This window comes from Myiozetetes cayanensis, unplaced genomic scaffold, assembly GCF_022539395.1.
Source record: "Myiozetetes cayanensis isolate MyiCay16 unplaced genomic scaffold, myiCay2020 scf5-8, whole genome shotgun sequence".
NCBI lineage: Eukaryota > Metazoa > Chordata > Aves > Passeriformes > Tyrannidae > Myiozetetes > Myiozetetes cayanensis.
Window position 1 is genome coordinate 50,403,825 of NW_026087742.1, and position 17,651 is coordinate 50,421,475.

The following is a 17,651-nucleotide window of genomic DNA, read 5'->3' on the forward strand; positions in this document are numbered from 1 at the left end:
TCCACATTAACTTTTATTTTCATTCTTTCTTATAATTTTTAAGAATGTAGTTTTACTGTATATAATAAACAAAACTTCAGTACATCTAGGCACATTAACTTATTTATTATGATTTCCACACCATTTAACCTTTATTTTTCCCATGTGATTTTTTTGTTGTGGAGAATGCTTAATAGGTTTACAATTAACCATGCGCATTACATTTTACGGCCCTACCTATAGCACATAGATCTTTACTCATTAAAAATGAATTCAAAAAGTTTATTCATACTGATATATTTTTAAGTCACAGGGGTAATATGCTACCTTTCTAAAGATAATAGTGACCAATTTACTTTATTGCTGTAAAAATCCAAATTATTCTGTCTAAGTTCTTGCAGGAAATTCAGGTAGTTTCAATATCCACTTATGGAGATTATTGTGAGCTTGGAAACAGTATTGAATGGGTAGTCATCTGGCTTCCTAGGAACAATGAAGTCTGAGTTCACTCATAGTTTCTAGTGTATTTCTAATTAAAGGTACTGTGAGTTTAATCCAGTTTTGAAGATAATCGATATCCATTCATTTCCTCATCAATCTCTTTTTCTCCTCTTCCAGCCAGTAGACATTTCCCCTCTTCCAGCTAGACTCAGCATTTCCTTCAGCAGCTGTAATCTCTTGTCCCAGCTGTTGCATCAGCAATTGGTCACACTGAGCATATTTGCCTCCAGAGTTGTTTTTCCAGGTTCAGAGTGATCTGAATATTGCTGTTTTTTAAGGGATTACTGCAGCAATGGACTGGATCATTGTGGTGTGTGAACTATTTTATTGTAAGATTGAGGCCTCTATATCCTTCCTTCAAGAGACTGGAGATTTTATAAATAATGTATTGACACTCCTCAGTAGAAGGGGGCCACAACACTATGGCATATCCTATGCATACGAGGAGCATTTTCCATTAGCTCATATGGAAAATAGATTGTAGACATATATTTCAAATATATATTTCAAAACAGGAAAGCAGACAATGGGTAGCAACTTACCCTAAATTTTGTGGATGAAAGAGGAAGGTTCTGATAAAAAGGACCACTGCACAGCAGGAATGATGATTCCTAAAGGATATAAAAAACTTGTCTAAAAACTACTTTGCTGTTACCAAGAAGAATCCCAGAAAGGTGACAAGGAGTCAATAATTGTGTCCTTTCTCTTCTATGGTACAAAGAGGTGTTTGGTCAGACAATTAGAAATATGAATGTGGTTCCATACTGACCAAGGGCAGTCAGTAGACCAAGGATAAGGATCAGTAGTAGAAGTAAAGCTTACTCATAGTTCTGGAAAGTAAATATTGCCTTCCCCTTTGATAAGGTTTCATATTAGATTTTGTTTCTCAAATTGGGACATTTAGGGATCTTTAAGGAAAGTGTACATATTGCAATGTCAAAAGCAGCAGAAAGAATTTTCTGTCCCACCTGTACTATTTTTTGTCTATTACTCTCCCCCTCCAGGGATTTCAAAGACTTTAAAGTCTGTCAACATCTCCTTAGAGGGAGACCCTTTGGCTGACAAATTCACTGAGATGGACAGGACTTTGGACACTCTATTTCTGGGGACTGCATTTAATAGAAATGGAGAACCTTCTCAGCAAGTTTCTACTACGAGTTATTACGTTGCTGATGAATCTGCCAGCACCGAAAAAAGCCAAAAAGCCCCTGGACTAACTCCTAGCAGCTCATGAAATAACTTTTATTAATACAAATCTGTGATGACTTATAGGGTTTGCATTGTCGATGATAACGTTTAACTGCAATATTCCACTTAACTAATAAAACCTCAAACCAGAAGCGCGCTCTCCAAAAACAACACAACTCCCTAAGAAGAAATAGATCACAATAACACCTCAATACAAAACTCAAGCAACCCCCTCCATGACAGACCAATCTATAAAGACTAGGACAAAATCTAAACACCCTCGCCAACACAAAGCAAAAAGGAAAGAATATATCTGCTTCTCACTAGCACACACTTTAACTCACTAAGACCAAGAAACACACACTTTAAGGTAAACCATGTACGACAAGTTGAAGTACACGATCTAAGGCAATAAAGTACACAGTGTTCTATAAGGTATAGGGAAAATTAGTATCTTTCAGGTAATGCAAAGTACCATTAGTATCAATAGGATAAAAGTGAAAGGCAACATATAAGGAAAGGTGCAAGCAAAGTAAAATATAAAAAGCAAAGCACAATTAGTTTATAGGGTAAAGATAAAATATAAGAATGGTTGCTCACCCCGCAGTGTCCTGAGGAGTGGAAGGAGAAAAGGTAGCCTGTCAGTTACCCCTGCAGAAATGATGGAACCTCTCCACAATTTTTGCTCATGTTCGATCTCTTTTGACACTTTTTTTTTCTGAGGCAATTTGAGTGACTATAGTCAATAAACTAAATTTTGGGATGATAGACAGATGACATAGGCCTAAGGGTCAGCTTCCTGAGTTCCCATCAGGTAGGTTGTTTCTGAAGAAAGGCCATGCTATCTCCATATCATTCCATCCTTCGATGATCCTACAGTCTGTTGCTGGGAAGTCTCTCCTAGGTACTGGGGTCTTTTGGGAAGCCATCAGGAGTCTCTTTGTCCCTTTATGTGGAGCCTTATCACCTTACAATAGGTTTCCGGGAATGCCTGTTGCCAGGTGTTGGGGTCTTTCCTGTAACCTCAGGACTGTCATTGTGGCCTTAAATTGGTCTATCACCTTACACATATGAACCAGGTCTCTAAGCACCTATGACAGTTTGAGTTAGCTCATTATGGAGCTAGAGAGGTATTTAGCTCATTCTACATTAGGAACTTATTATCTGAATAACTCCCTAGACTCCATTCATTATATTGACTAATACTGCATTGGCTTAATTCAGGTTCCCAAAGGTAAAAGTTTAATCTGATCTTTAATTGTCAGAGAAATATGACTGATATGACATTGGAAGATCTCACTGCTGTAGACTAACACCTGGAAAACAAAGGAATACCTAGACCACATCAAACGATATGACATATCTCCTTTTATGCAAATGAGTCAAGATGATCTCTTTTAACTATGATAGAGATTTATATAGCTCCCTTCTAGATTCCTACCTATATCTACATGCCTAATTTTTTTACAGAGGTTAATGGTCTGAGTCCATTGATCCTAAAGTAAAGCAAGAGCACATCTTTCAATAATATGCAGTTGGAATATTTATATTTAAAACAAATTGATAGGAAAATTTAATAGGGTACAGGTTTGTTTCAGTCTCACATGTATTATTACATTTTCACAATGGGTCCTAGACAAACTAGAAGACAATTAAACATTATTACTGAGACAAGATATTAAAGTCAAGCAAGACATGTCTCTTCTGCTCTTTTTAAAAACCTTGAAAATATAAATCAGTGCTTTTACATAAAAATTTAGATTTGGGGGCAAAAATCCTCTAGAAAATACAAATTGCTGTAAAACATTATGGTCTTGAAGCAGAAGTTAAGCTTAATGGCTAAAACTCAAAATCTTTAGAAATAAAATTACAGCAAACCAGGACATTCCTTATGCGTCCATTTCTGCTTTACCATTTGAAGGTAATCCCAAGAAAGAATTTTCAGTTAATAAAACCATGTATTTGATGTACTGCAAGCCTGCAGTATATAACATATTTCAATATGCCAAATGATTTGAAAGAAAGAAGTCACTCCAAGGCTATATTAAATCACTATCGTCAGGGGAAGATGGACTCTTCTGCTCTGATTATGACCTTAGTGACCACAAACATAAATATAGAACTTATTTTTCTGATATTTTGTTACCATATGTGGAAGTAGTTAGAATTTCAGAAGATGCAATGACTATCTTGGCTGTCGATAGCTGAGTATTTGACCAGACACATAGATGATTTGAAAAAGAACATCATAATTTGTACCTCCTTTTCAATGCTTTCACCAATACATAATAAAAGCTAAAAAGTTGGGCCTACTCAAAATAAGGACTTCCAGAACTGACTGAGGAGAAAAAGACAAAGTAATATATTCATTATCAGTGCATCTCTGAGTTAAGGTGCAGCACAGCCAGCATGTACCAAGCCTTTCAAGGATCAATTGTGATTTTGACTGAATGAAATTAAGAAAGATTTCAATGCAGCATAAAAATGATAAAATGGTTCCAAAACTCTGCATTATTGTACAAATCTCTTTGGTTTCAGTGCAGATCAATCCATCCTGAGACAAGAGCTGAGGAGAAACAATAGTGTTAACAGTAATGTTTAGTACTGGAGATGATTCCAGGAGGAGATCAATTACAGGAATTAAATACAGACCTCCTAAGTACTGTAAGCGCAATACACCTAAACAGATAAAGCAGACCTCTGCGGCCCAATTAGGATCCCAAACAGCACAGCACCCCCTCATTATTTCAATCTAGACTGGCTCCATTATTGTGATACTACTGTTCTCATCTGTGCTATTCTCTGCCCTTCCTGTTCTTTTTCTTTCAGTACAAAAAGAAGCAGCATTCAGCTGTAGTAATTATTCCATTAGATTATAAGGCAAGAATATCCCACTGTGATTATTTGCTCCTGTCTAAATGGGGAGCAATTCTTCTATTTTATTTTTTTCCTCAATTTATTGCATAAACACAAAACATTACCTGGCTTCCAAAAATTCCCACAGCGATTTTTCCTTGGAAATTCTCGAGTAATTGCAAATACTTTTGATTTATTTTGTTTTTGTTTTCTTGTTTTCAAACTTGTTTCTAGTTTAATTTGTCTGCCTTCAAATTAGTGAAGTTAGTTTCTTGTTAGTTTCTGAGCTTCTCTCTCCAGCTTCTATACCAACGAGACAGCTGCCAACAGCCAGATGGATAGTTTAGGCACAGCTCTCTATTGTGGAGTGACACCACTTCCTCTGTGAAAGACCTATATTGTTCATTCCCACTCTGTGGTCTGAACAGAAATGGAGTGTGACAAAACATCATAATACAAATTGTTATTGACACAGTAAGAAAGATGAGAAACAGCACACCCATAAGATGACTCACCCAGTCACTGGTAGCAAAACCAGGATCATAAGTGATGTTATGTCTCCAGTGGACTGTCAGGGACATTTACTGTATGGGTCATCTGTTAGCATTAGCCAATAGTGCCAAAGCCTTTTGCATATGGGTAAGTCCTAATACACCTTGTCTCCACAAAGGTAGTGTGATCTTACAGAACAATATGGGAGGTGAATAATGCTGGAGGCTTCCTGCCTACCCTTCCGATGTCAGTCAAGGGGCAGGATTTCAGGAAATAGGGTGACTTGCTGGCAGTCTAAACTTAAAAGGATAATTATAATTTTCCCTAGACAAGATGACAGTACTCTAATAGGAAGTGGTGGGGTTCTGCTTCACATGTTGAGGCTTGATCTTGAAGTGATTCAAATGAGAAGATTTTACAAAGATAGTTTCTTGAATGACTGTCAAGGTACTGATGATGAGTTGAATATTAATTTTTCACCTTCAGGTGATATTCTCAACTTTCTTTAAGAAACTGTAATATAATCAATTATCTTCAGAGCTCTTAAGTTTTTCATTTTGATTTTTATCCAGTCCTGTTCTGAATCATCATGAATGCAAATACTGAAGTTCAGCAGAGATTCAAAGATTGAGTAGATTTGAACCTCTCCAAATATCATAACCATCAAGACCCAAAAAAATTGTTTTGTTTAACCCCCCTAATCTAAATTTAAATTCAGGAAAAAAATAACAGTCAAGCAAAAGCAAATGTATTTTCCTCTTCTCATGACCCAAAATGTCACAACTCCTTTGAATCTAATAAAAATTCAAATTTATTTTAGGTCCTGTTTACTCCAAGCCAAAAGTAGGTGCTTTTGCTCATGCCGTACCAAGTCTCAGGTTTAAATCTGAAGTTCTATCTCTACCCAGGAAAGAGAAGTGTTTATTAGCCAAGGTTTATTTTTTCATAAGAGATACTAAAAAGCAGAGACATCTATACAAAAATGTAATAAATATTTGATTGTATGTAAGTAGAGAATGATTCCAGAGGCAAAATTGCTCATAAGCTTTCCACACAAAAGGGACAAACTTTGCAAATTAAAATAGGAAAATTAAAGACACAAGCATGTGTCTGCAATTTTCACTGCATGAGTAGTATAAAAGAAAAGGTTTGAAAGTATAGTGCAAGTGTGTCACCCTTAATCAGCAAAGTCTGAACAGTATTTTAAAGGTGAAAAGTTCTAATGGTGATCTCCTATGTCTTTTTGCACCCTGGGATACTGTCAGTAATAGGATCTCCCTCAAAGCCTTTTTAGCACCATAGGATTTCTTTCTGACCTACTAAGACTCCTCTCTGATCCTGGGTAGCCTTTGGATCACAGTAGAGATGAAAGATCTTGAAACAGAATGAATGAATGAACAAGCAAACTTTAAAGAATTCAGACCTTTTTGTCTTAATATGATACAAACTACTAGTTTTAAAATTGTCCCCTGGTATGAATAATTTTTGATCATTTCTCTGTGCTACAACCCAAGGATCTATGCAAACTCAAAGCTTTACGCTGATAAATTACTGCATTCAGTTCTCATAAGAAAATGCATCTCTCTTCAGAACTTCATAATGCCTCATGAAATCTGCCAAGGCTTAAGATTTCCGTTCTCTCAAGCTCCAAATGAGTTTGCTGTTATCAATAACTATTTCTCCCCTTTGCCTTTAATATTTCTGATTTAAAAGTACAGACTTGTTTGGCACTTGAACTGTACAGTTTGAAGCTGGCCTGTAATAACATTGTGCAGAAATCATAATCATTTATTGTTGTGCAGAAATCATCATCAACAAAGTATTCAATACTCATAAAACCACAGATCCTATAAAATTACTCTATAATAGACAGTTCGAGGATTTACAGCTCTCTTGTGACTTTTGTTTGAGATCCTATCCTAATAACCACTTATACGTAATCAGATGAAATTTATGCAGCCTCATCCAGGAAATGGTCCATGTGAATATTTCCCTATTATTGCTTCCATAGCTCGCAGACTACAAAACAGTTGATAATAATTCTATGCAAAAACAAATTACTGTTCTAACAATAGAAATCTCAATGGCCTTGACATAAGTCATTTCAAAATACAGCAGAGCCTGGATCTAAAGAAGTGCTTTAGGGAGAGAAAATTTGTTTGTTGAACTGTTTTCCCACTAAATTAGTCATTGAGCATTTTGTTCTGGGGGGAAAAAAAAAAAAAGGAAATTAGTTTAGTTTGATAAAATTGTTGTGCTCCGAAATTTATGCTCCTCAAATAAATCCTTTACTATGTTGTTTTCACAGCTGCCCAGAAAGAATATTTTTAATTTGCATCTCAATATCAAATGAAAAATGTTTTGTCACACTGTTTAGAGGGCAGCCAAATACATCACACTGCTTTGAATTAATTTAGGGAATTAACAACTATGTCTTGTACTTACAAGAGTAATATGGATATTTGTAGTCCTATTGTTAAGTCATTTTGTTTAATTTTGCATAGTGTAAGGTATTTATTACTGAATAAGTGGAATTTTTTTTCTGCAAATCTTGTGTTCATCCAACTTAATGATTGAGACATGAAATAACAAAAGCAGTTAAACTAAACAATATGCAGGAATCAAGGTGATTTTTGTAAAAAGACAAAATGAGCTGTCACTCTGTCAAACAATATTATTTATCTATATTCATTGCTGTTAAAAAGACGAGTTGCATACATGCTCTCTGATTTCATATTGTCTGCAATTTTAGTGGTACATTCATTGCTTATGATTCTGTGCTCAGAAGCAATTAGTTAGTTATATTCACTGTATCATTTTGTCTTCCCTCAGTTTGACCTGAACTTTAATTTTTTCTGTAATATAATTTTTATCTCTAGAGTTATAGAAGTTTAGAATCTTAATATGTTTTGATATGATGACTGAAAAAGCATATCATACTATGTGCTTTCAGTAGCATAAGGCAGCCTCCTGACAAGAATTATTCTTCAATATTAAACTCTATACAACTTCAGTAAGACAAAGGAAGGCTTTTCAGCTGTTCACTCAGCTACTAAATTATTGCAGTTTACAATCCTAAATAATTCCTAAGCTTGTAAGGAACAGCATGGGACCAAAGCCAGCTAACCAATATTAAATTTGAGAAAAATTAGTCAGTGAGGTTTTTTCCTATTACATGATTGCTATCTGCTACATGTAATTTTAATTTTTTGTCGGTAACCAGTTTATTACATTTATGTGTACTCAATTATTTTTAAGAGATCTGTATTAATATTGACACATATTTAAATTTTGACAATCACATTACATGAATTCTCCCAAGTTACAGTCTATTATGGGAAAAAACCCACAAAACAACAAACCCTTAGATGATTTATGGTGTTTGGATTTCATAGATTAAATTTCAGCCAACCTCTTGCTATTTGAATTATGTAAAATTATATGAACTCAAGTAAATTTTATCATATATGCTTTTCAGAAATGTCAAGACGCTGTACTATTTTCATAGAAGAGCCCATACTTTGATCTCCAAATTTTATTTAAAATAAAAAACTGCAAAGAAACTAAATTTAGTATTTTATAGACTTCAAATAACACCAATACCAACAAATAATATTCTGTCTACACTAAATATTGAGTGTTTGTTTTGCTGTAATACTATTATGTTGCTTTGGAAAAGGTAGAATCTGAAGTAAGCTAGTACTTACCAGTGCTACAGTTGTCATTTGCAGTATTGTGATACTTATTGTAAATGAGTAGGACAATGCCATTTATGCACTTAGTTGCTCCATATTTATGTCACTATGGGCCTTTCTGTTTTTTTCATTAAGATCTGATAAAAGATTTTAGTTTAGTTTTGGAGTACAGGTAGCACGTCAGTTCCAATTGAATAAAACATTCATTCTAATAGTTGTATCTTTGACGTACCTAAAATAGGTCATGTGGTTCAGTGTTCAGTCTGGAGTCTCACGTTCATGTGTCTGAGCAACTGGGAAAATGTCTGTCACAGAGGGAGAGAGATAAACTGGTTTCCCCTGTTAATTTCAGTATCCTACCTATCAAACTTTTGGGTAATCGTATTTGCAGTCGGGCTTCTCAGGATATGATAGGGGGAAATACGGACAATGCTACTATGCTGATTAAGCAAATATATGGGTTGGGTAGTATGACATCATTACCTTCTGCTGTGAATGATGAAAGAAACAAACGGAACAGTTTATATACTAGGAGGCAAAATGCTGAAATTAGTACATACGAAAGTAGATTTCAGGATCACAACCAATACTTAAGAGTTTGCTTCTGCCTCTCCATCCTGAGACTTTTTCTTTACTCTACTATGGTCTCCTCCATGGGCTGCAGGGGTACAGCCTGACTCAGCATTGTCTTCTCCATGGACTGCTGGGGAATGTCTTTTCCAGTGTCTGGAGCACCTCCTCCATCTCCTTCACTGACTTTGGTGTCTGCAGCTTTATTTCTCAGACTTTTGTCTCTCATTCCCCACTCTCTGCTGTTCAGCATTTTTTCCCTTTCTAAAACCTGTTTTCCCTGAGGCACCACCCCTTTGGCTGTGGGGCTCAGCCATGCCCAGCAGTGGGTGATCTGTGGAACCGGCTGTGTCCTACACAGGGCAGCCTCGGCGCTCCACAAAGAGGAACCTGAAGGCCCCGCTGCCACCGCCTGGGCAGCTGGACCCACAATATAGTAAGTTATAGTACAGAAAATGTAATTAAAAGATGCAACTTACAATTTTAAAATTCATTACTTAAAAATTAAAAATTCTAGTAAAGAATTTTTAATTAAAGTAAAGCAAAACTATGTAGGCTTGAATAGTATTACAGGTTAAAACAGTGGAGGGGGGTCTTTCTTTTTTTTTTTTTTTTTAAATTTTCCTAATTTGGTAGTATCTTCGTCAAATTGCTTCAACTTATCCTATTTTGTTATTTTTAATCAATAAGGTAAAATATTTTTCCAACACATAAAAATACACTAATGAAAATATTTGATAACTCCAGAATAGTAAAGGGACAAAATATTAAAGTAGCAACATCTCCAATCAAAATACCGGCTATATATATCGTTGTGTTATATTTCTCTGTGTGTGTGTTTGTAATTATTTAAAGTCACATTCTGAACAAGTATGTGGTAAACATTATTGATGAAAATAACTAGAGGACAGTGACTCTTAGTGGAAAACAAAAAGAGTGAAAAACAAACTCTCAAAGGTTAATACCTGAAACATGCAGAGAGCAGGTAAGATTGTGAGATATGTAAATGGTTCATTAACTACAGGATATTTGAGCACATGTTTTGATCTGGCCCACCTACACAAAACATATAGTTTAGCCAACAGCATTAAGTTGCATCAAATTTACACTTCTTGGGGAAAACCAAGTTTTGGCACAATTTAGGCTATCCTCTCAACTTTTATTTTTGCTTACAAATGTAAGAAACCATAGCAAACCACTGAAGTTACAGAACGTCACATGGTTCCACCTTCATGTTCTTTCTCCCAGGAGGATATTAAGTGCCTAAAGTAAAAAGAGTTGCCATAACATATCCTGGATTCCTTTTCTCTAAGTAGTAAATTATAAGGCAGTAAGGTCTGCAAGACTGGAGGGGTTTTATTCCATTATTGGTACAATACAAAGCAGCTAAGAAAAGAAACCAAAATATGGTTGTCCCTGTTTTAAAACTGAAAATCAGGCATTTATCATAATCTCAGAGTTGAGAAGGTGTAACTTTTATGGTAATTTTGTCATCTTCCTTTCATTTGTTAAGTATTCATTATGTCCAAAAGCTGATGATATCTCTTCTTATTCTTCAGTTACTTGGGTTTTTTTAAGCTTTTCACACAAGAAAAGTAGAACACAGTGATAAAAAGCTGTTGGGTATGTGAAGATAAATTGCTTATTTGTGGTAAGAAAAAAATATCCCTGGTGTGGACTTATTCAAAGAAATAAATTGTGGAAGTGTGAAATAGAAATTGCATACTGAACTAGTTTTAATTCAGAGTAGGGGGGGAATATAGATGCAATGGTCAGGACTGTGTGATAAAGGAACTCTCCATTACCACTATTAAGGCCAACATTCATACAAGTTACTTTAATAAGGGTCAACTAAATAAAAAATTGTTTCTTTCTTTTTTTAAGCAGACACTGGTTCAAATCCTATATATGAAATAATTTACAACACTATATTGTGCTTAAACTATATTATTTTAGTCAGTGCTGCTAATAAGAGATTTGACTAAAATGATTAAAGGATTTTTTTCCAACACATTTGGTATTTATATTGCTACAACTGGGATTTATATCTCAATTGTAAAAGAATCCCAGCAGACATGAGCCCTAATTACCTTAAGGTTTTACACAACATTGTGAAAGAAATATTTATTTACAGTGAAATGATGCATTGTTCACATAGAGAAGGTATATAGATGATTAATATTTTTTAATATAAGGAACTATATATTTCTTCTGCAGACTTTACAAACCTACCTATGACCAACGAATCTGATTTAATACAACATACTCAGGGCCTACTTTGCATTTGAATAGCGTAGTTTGTTACAAAGGAGATGCAAAAGCAAAAGACCTTTTAGTAGATTCACCTGCAATTCTGGAAAATGATAAATAATTAATAACTGGTTCCATAAGGCAAAATTTCCAACTGAACTGAACAACATATTTAAAGGCTATAAAAGCATATTTACTTTGATATTTCAGTGTTAGGCTGTGCACAGGCAATGTCAACAGATTGCCAGGATAAAAGAATCTTATTTCTTGTGGGTTAGTATTAGGTTTTTTTTATTTATGGGACCCCAACCAACACATAGGGAAATTATTGATTCTTGCACCATATTTTTTTTAAAGAATGTGCACTGTAATTATTTAATAAACCCAGCAAAAATGAGTAGGGAAGGTCATTAACAGCTAACCTGGTCTATGTTCAAATAAATTATATTCTTATAAAAACAAATTATCCATCTTGTTGTCCTTTCTATTAAATACCACATACAGATCATCAAATGTAGTATCTGACTCTTTGTAGTACACTTACTAATATATTTTTTCTTTTTAAACTTCCTTATGTTTACATTCATTATCTTTCTAAGATTTGATTTTACCAACCCAATCTATTCTATGATTCTATGATTCTATAATTAAGTTTTCCACTATAATATGCTCTTACTCACCCAGTTATGCAGCACCTGAACTCCTCTGTCAAATATGTATTGAACAATAAACACCACTTTGACTACCTTTCATTATCTCTAGATCTGTGAAGAAATATTAGCTGTGACAGAACCGTTCAGTCTGAGAATTCAGTTGAAGGGGAGATTTAGGGTGACAACAGACAAGTGACATGTCTGAAAGACCACAGAAAGTAATAGCAATTGCATGTGGGGAGAACAAAACAAATTAGATGTTGACACAAAGTAGAGCTGAGAAGCAAATTACTGGGAAAGAGAAGACTGACAGCATAGGCACAGCTTGAAATGAGTGTAAGGACTTTTCTAAGGTGGTGTTTTATAAGCACAGCAATGGACAGCCTGGAGAATTGAAACTGAAAAAAGAATTATTATGACCTGAAAGGGTGAATAGCTGAATAGACAGAATTAGAAGGGGAGGATGGGAAGAAATATTGAAATCAAAGAAGTTCAAATCTGAAAATACCTGAAGGATGCAGGGAGAAAATGTTTTGTGGGTGGTTGCCAAGAAAAGCATCCTCAATATTGATGGGAAAGAAATGGGAGAAGTAGTTGCATGATAGAATTATCATTGGGTCAGGCTTGTCAATAAAATAGTCAGAATAAAATGACTGCAACAAAGGCAACCACTCATAGATAACAATATTTTTGAAAACAATTAATACTAGTTTGTCAGTGACAATGTGAATTCTACTGGGATATGCCTGCTAAAATATAAAGATTCAGACTCTTAATTAACAATTTAAATAAATTAAATTGAAGTAATGCCTGTGTGTGTGGTATATTACGACAGTGTTACAATTCTTTTCTGTCATGTTTCATTTTACTTTAGTAGTTATTGATAGAGAAGAGTTTCTGCACAGTATTACTAGCTTTGTTTCCGAGGTGGTAATCCTTGTTCTAAACTTGCCATGGGAGAAAACACACAGGTGAGGAAAATTTTTGAAAGGTAAGAAAAATGACAAAACTCTTTAAAAAATTTGCTTTTTTTCCCAAAATATACAGATATTTTGGTTTTATCATCTGAGATTTTATAGTGTTCATGATGCAGTTTTTCTGCAGTGCTTCAGTTGTACTTACTTTGATGCTAAATAAGCTGCAGCTCCTAAATCCTATAAATCTGTTGATAATTCATATAAACAATAATGTACCATTTTCTTTGGAGAGAAACAAAGAGAGGACCAGCTAAGTGATTATTTGTCAGCCTGCCAGGATAGCAATATGTTACCTGCTTTGTGCATACCAATAACCATATTTCAAATGATTAGATAAATGCATTTTAATTCAAAAGGATTTTTTTGATCCTTTTTTTTTTTCAGGTGTATTTCTTATTCAGCTCTGGTTTATCAGGCATCTCAGAAATGCTTTCTATGTGATTGCTTTGTGGTTATATTTTCTAGTAACTATCTTCTTTCTTTTTTCTCAGCTTTAATGAAAGTGCACATATACATATACTGAACAGTCTTACTTAAAGGCTTGTAATTTTCCCTTCCATTTTTTCGTTTTTGTGTCTTTATCAAAGTTTGATTTTTCCTCTGAGATGAATACCTTGAAATACCATTCATGCTGATATTCTGTAGACTGTACTTGTGCTAAACACCACAATATTCCTCACAGTCTCATTAGACTGCGTATTTGGGTAGTGTATTATTTTTTTCAGCATAAGCAGGAATGGCAAATTCTTGACTTAAGTGGAAAATACTAGGCAATAATTGGAAAGGCCAAGATTTTGAAATACTGAGTTCTAGTTTTTCAACACTGAAGAATGGCAGTTATCAACCCTTCTCATCATCTATGCATTTGTTAAATTTTCGATTTTTTTTTAATACTGTCATGTGAGTGAAGTAAATAATGTTTTTAGTGTATGTGAAATAACTGATACCTGGAGATGCTATGGTGGAAATATGTCTATATATATTCCATATAATATATGCTGTTTATTATAGTAAGAATATTTTATAATTTATAATATTTCTTGTAATATGATAGTTTATATGTACTCATATAGTCATACACTATATAAAGTATTTAATATGTAATATGTTAAACCTTATAAATGTATATTTTTTAATTACACAATATAAAAATATTGCAGCCAGATTGGAATAATACAGCTGACTGGAAAAAGGGGAACAAAATGACCATTTTTAAACAGGGTTAATAAGAGGATTCTGGGAACTACCGACCAGTAAGTCTCAACTCCATGTCCAGTAAGATCAGGGCACAGATTGTCCTGGAAGATGTGAGAGGTGCTTAAAAACTGAAAGACAGGGAGGTGCTTAGAGACAGCCAACGTGGCTTCACTGAGGGCAAATTGTGCCTCACTAATCTAGTGGCCTTCTAAGGTGGAGAAACTGCATCAGTGGACAAGGGAATAGCTAAAGATACTGTCTACTTGGACTGCTGTAAGTACTTTGATATAGTCCCCCACAACATTCTTACTTCTACATTGCAAAGATATGGGATTGATGTTAAATTGATAAGGAACTGGATGGATGCCACACCTAAAAAATTACAGTCAATGGCTCAATGTCTAAATGCAAACCACTAATGAGTGTTGTCCCTCTAGGGCCTCTACTGGGATCAGTATTTTTTTAATCTTCATTAATGACATGGATGATAGGATAGACTGCAGATGACACCAAGCTGAGTGCAGGTGATTTGCTAGAATGAAGGGATGTCATCCAGAGGGACATGGATGGGCTTGGGGATTGAGCCTATGTGAAGCTCATGAAGTTCAACAGGCCAAGTGCAAGGTCCTGCACATGGGTCAGGGCAATCCTCAATGTAAACACAGACTAGGGGATTAACTGATTTAAATTAGTCCTGCAGAGAAGGATCTGAGGGTACCAGCAGATGAAATATTGGACATGATCCTGCAATGTGCGTGTGTAGCCCAGAAAGTCAATTGTATCCTGAGCTGCATAAAAAGTAGTGCAGCCAGCAGAGTGAGGGAGATGATTCTCCCTGCTCTATTCCATTCTTATGAGGCCTCACCTGGAGTACTGCATCCATCTCTGGGGTCTCAAACACAGGAAAGGCATGTACCTGTTAGAGCAGGTCCAGATGAGGGCCATAAAAATGGTCAGAGGGCTGGAATACCTCTCCTAAAAGAAAAGGGTGAGAGAATTGTGGTTGTTCAGCCTGGAAAAGAGAAGGATTCATGGACAACTTACTGTGGTCTTTCAGTATATAAAGGCAGCCTACAGGACAGATGGAGAAAGAGTTTTTACCAAGGATCACCAGTAAATGAAATACCAACTGGTTTTGTTTAACCCTAGTAGGTAGCTAAGCACCACACAGACACTTGTTCACTCCACCTTGATGGGATAGGAAACTGAATCAGAAAGGCAGAGTGATAAAACTCATCAGTTAAGATAATGGCAGTTTAATAACTAAAGCAAAAGCTGCTCACACAAATAAAAAAGAAAGAAAGAAAAGAAAAGAATGTGTTAACTAATTCACTTTGGCATGCAAAAATTCAACCATTTTCAGAAAAGAAGGGCTTCATCACATGTAATGGTTACTTGGGAAGACAAATGTCTTCACTCTGAACATCCATCCTTTGGTCAGCACATGATGTGATATGGGGTATTCTTCTGTTGAATTGGGGTAGTCTGTCCTGGCTTTGCCCCCTCCCAGCTTCATGTGCACCCTCAACCTCTGGTGGGAAAGGGTGAGAAACAGAAAATGCCTTAGTGCTGTGTAAGCGTAGCAATAGCAAAACTCTTTTTTTGGTCACAGTTCCAAACCAAGGGCCCATAAAAGCTTCTATGAAGAAAATTAACACTATTCCATCCAAAACCAGTACACAAACACAACCCAAAGAAATCAGTGGCTTCCATTTCTTGTTGTGTTGTGACCCCAGATGGACATAGGAGACTAGAAGTGGAGCTCCTGCAGAGACATGAGATTGGTGATCTGTGAGATAATCATCTCCAAGCTTCTGAACTTTTATCAAATACTTAACTTTTATTTTGGGATTAAGGATAAAAAAACCCAACAGAAAGAAACAAAACAAAACGTATCAAGTAACATCTTTACCCTTTAAAAAATGTTAAAGCCTATTATGAAAACTTTGTAAAGCCTCGAGTTACAATGAAGTAAAATAAAATCTTGTGAAAAGTCTGAAATAGTACTCTATATACTCAACTACAATATTATATTCATGTTCTCATATTCTCATTATAAAGAATATCATATTCAACAAACTATGCCTCCACCTTTCCTTTTCTCTCCCTGCACCAAACAACACTGAACACCTTTGTAAGAATATTGAAGTCTTAATGTATTACCATAGAAGTCCTTGTACAAAAGGCTGATACACTTCAAATCAAAATCAAATCACATAGAGGAGTTTCTTAGGACATAATATATGGTTGTTCACTACCAGAGACTGATGGAAAATGGACTTAGTGGAAAAAGAAAAGCAAAACAAAAGAATTTCTCAAAGAAACAGCTATAAACTGACCTCTTTCCCCTATGGAGTGCAAACTCATTGCACAGTTAGTTCTCTGGTTTTCAACAGCCTAAAGCACTGAAAAAGATCTCAAGCATCACTTAACACTGCAAATGAGAGGGAGATCTATTCCCATTTCAATTAGAGCCGGAGAGACTACTCCGATTAACTTCAGTTGCCATCATGTTCTTGTTACAGACCTGTGACTCCTTGTGTATATTTATTATATAAGCTCAGTCATACTTCTCTTTGGCAATTTTCTTTCTGAAGTGGGTTACACATTTAGAGTTACCTAAACAGGGCATACACACTCTTCCTCTGGAAAAGTGCAGAAAGACTTTTTTGCTTTTCCTGTGTCCAGATATCCAAAATGAAAGGTTAGAGTTCTTCCATTCATTGTGCTATACTTCAAATATTGTGTAAAAGTACTGGACTCTAAAAAACAGCACCAACTTTTCAACATTTTTGCAGGTGTTTCTTCTTATTTCTTAAAGTGTAAGTGAAGAATGCTGAAGACTAGACTGTCTTTAATTTTCACTGTCAGCAAAAGACAGTCTATAACTATGGATGCAGAATGATGTAAATGCTTAACTATAGGTGCTACAGGTGACCTTGCTTTAAACTGATCTGCTAGAGGCAGAATAGCTGCACAGACATGATCCAGTTAGGGGCCTTTACCACAGAGGTTGTCAGAGATCACAAGACTTGCCCAGTCATATAACAATAATCATTAAGCTGCTATTCTTAAAAAAAAAAAAAAAAAAAAAAATCAGAGATGAGAAGCAGAAAAGTGCCACGTAACTCTCGCTCTCTAAATTTCTATTGCCCAATATTTTCTATGGATTTTGAAGGACTTTCTTTTGCTTGTCCTCTAGAGGACAACAATTATCCATTCATAGAATCATAGAATGGCTTGGTTTGGAAGGGACCTTAAGGATCATCTAGTTCCAACACATCTGCTGTGGG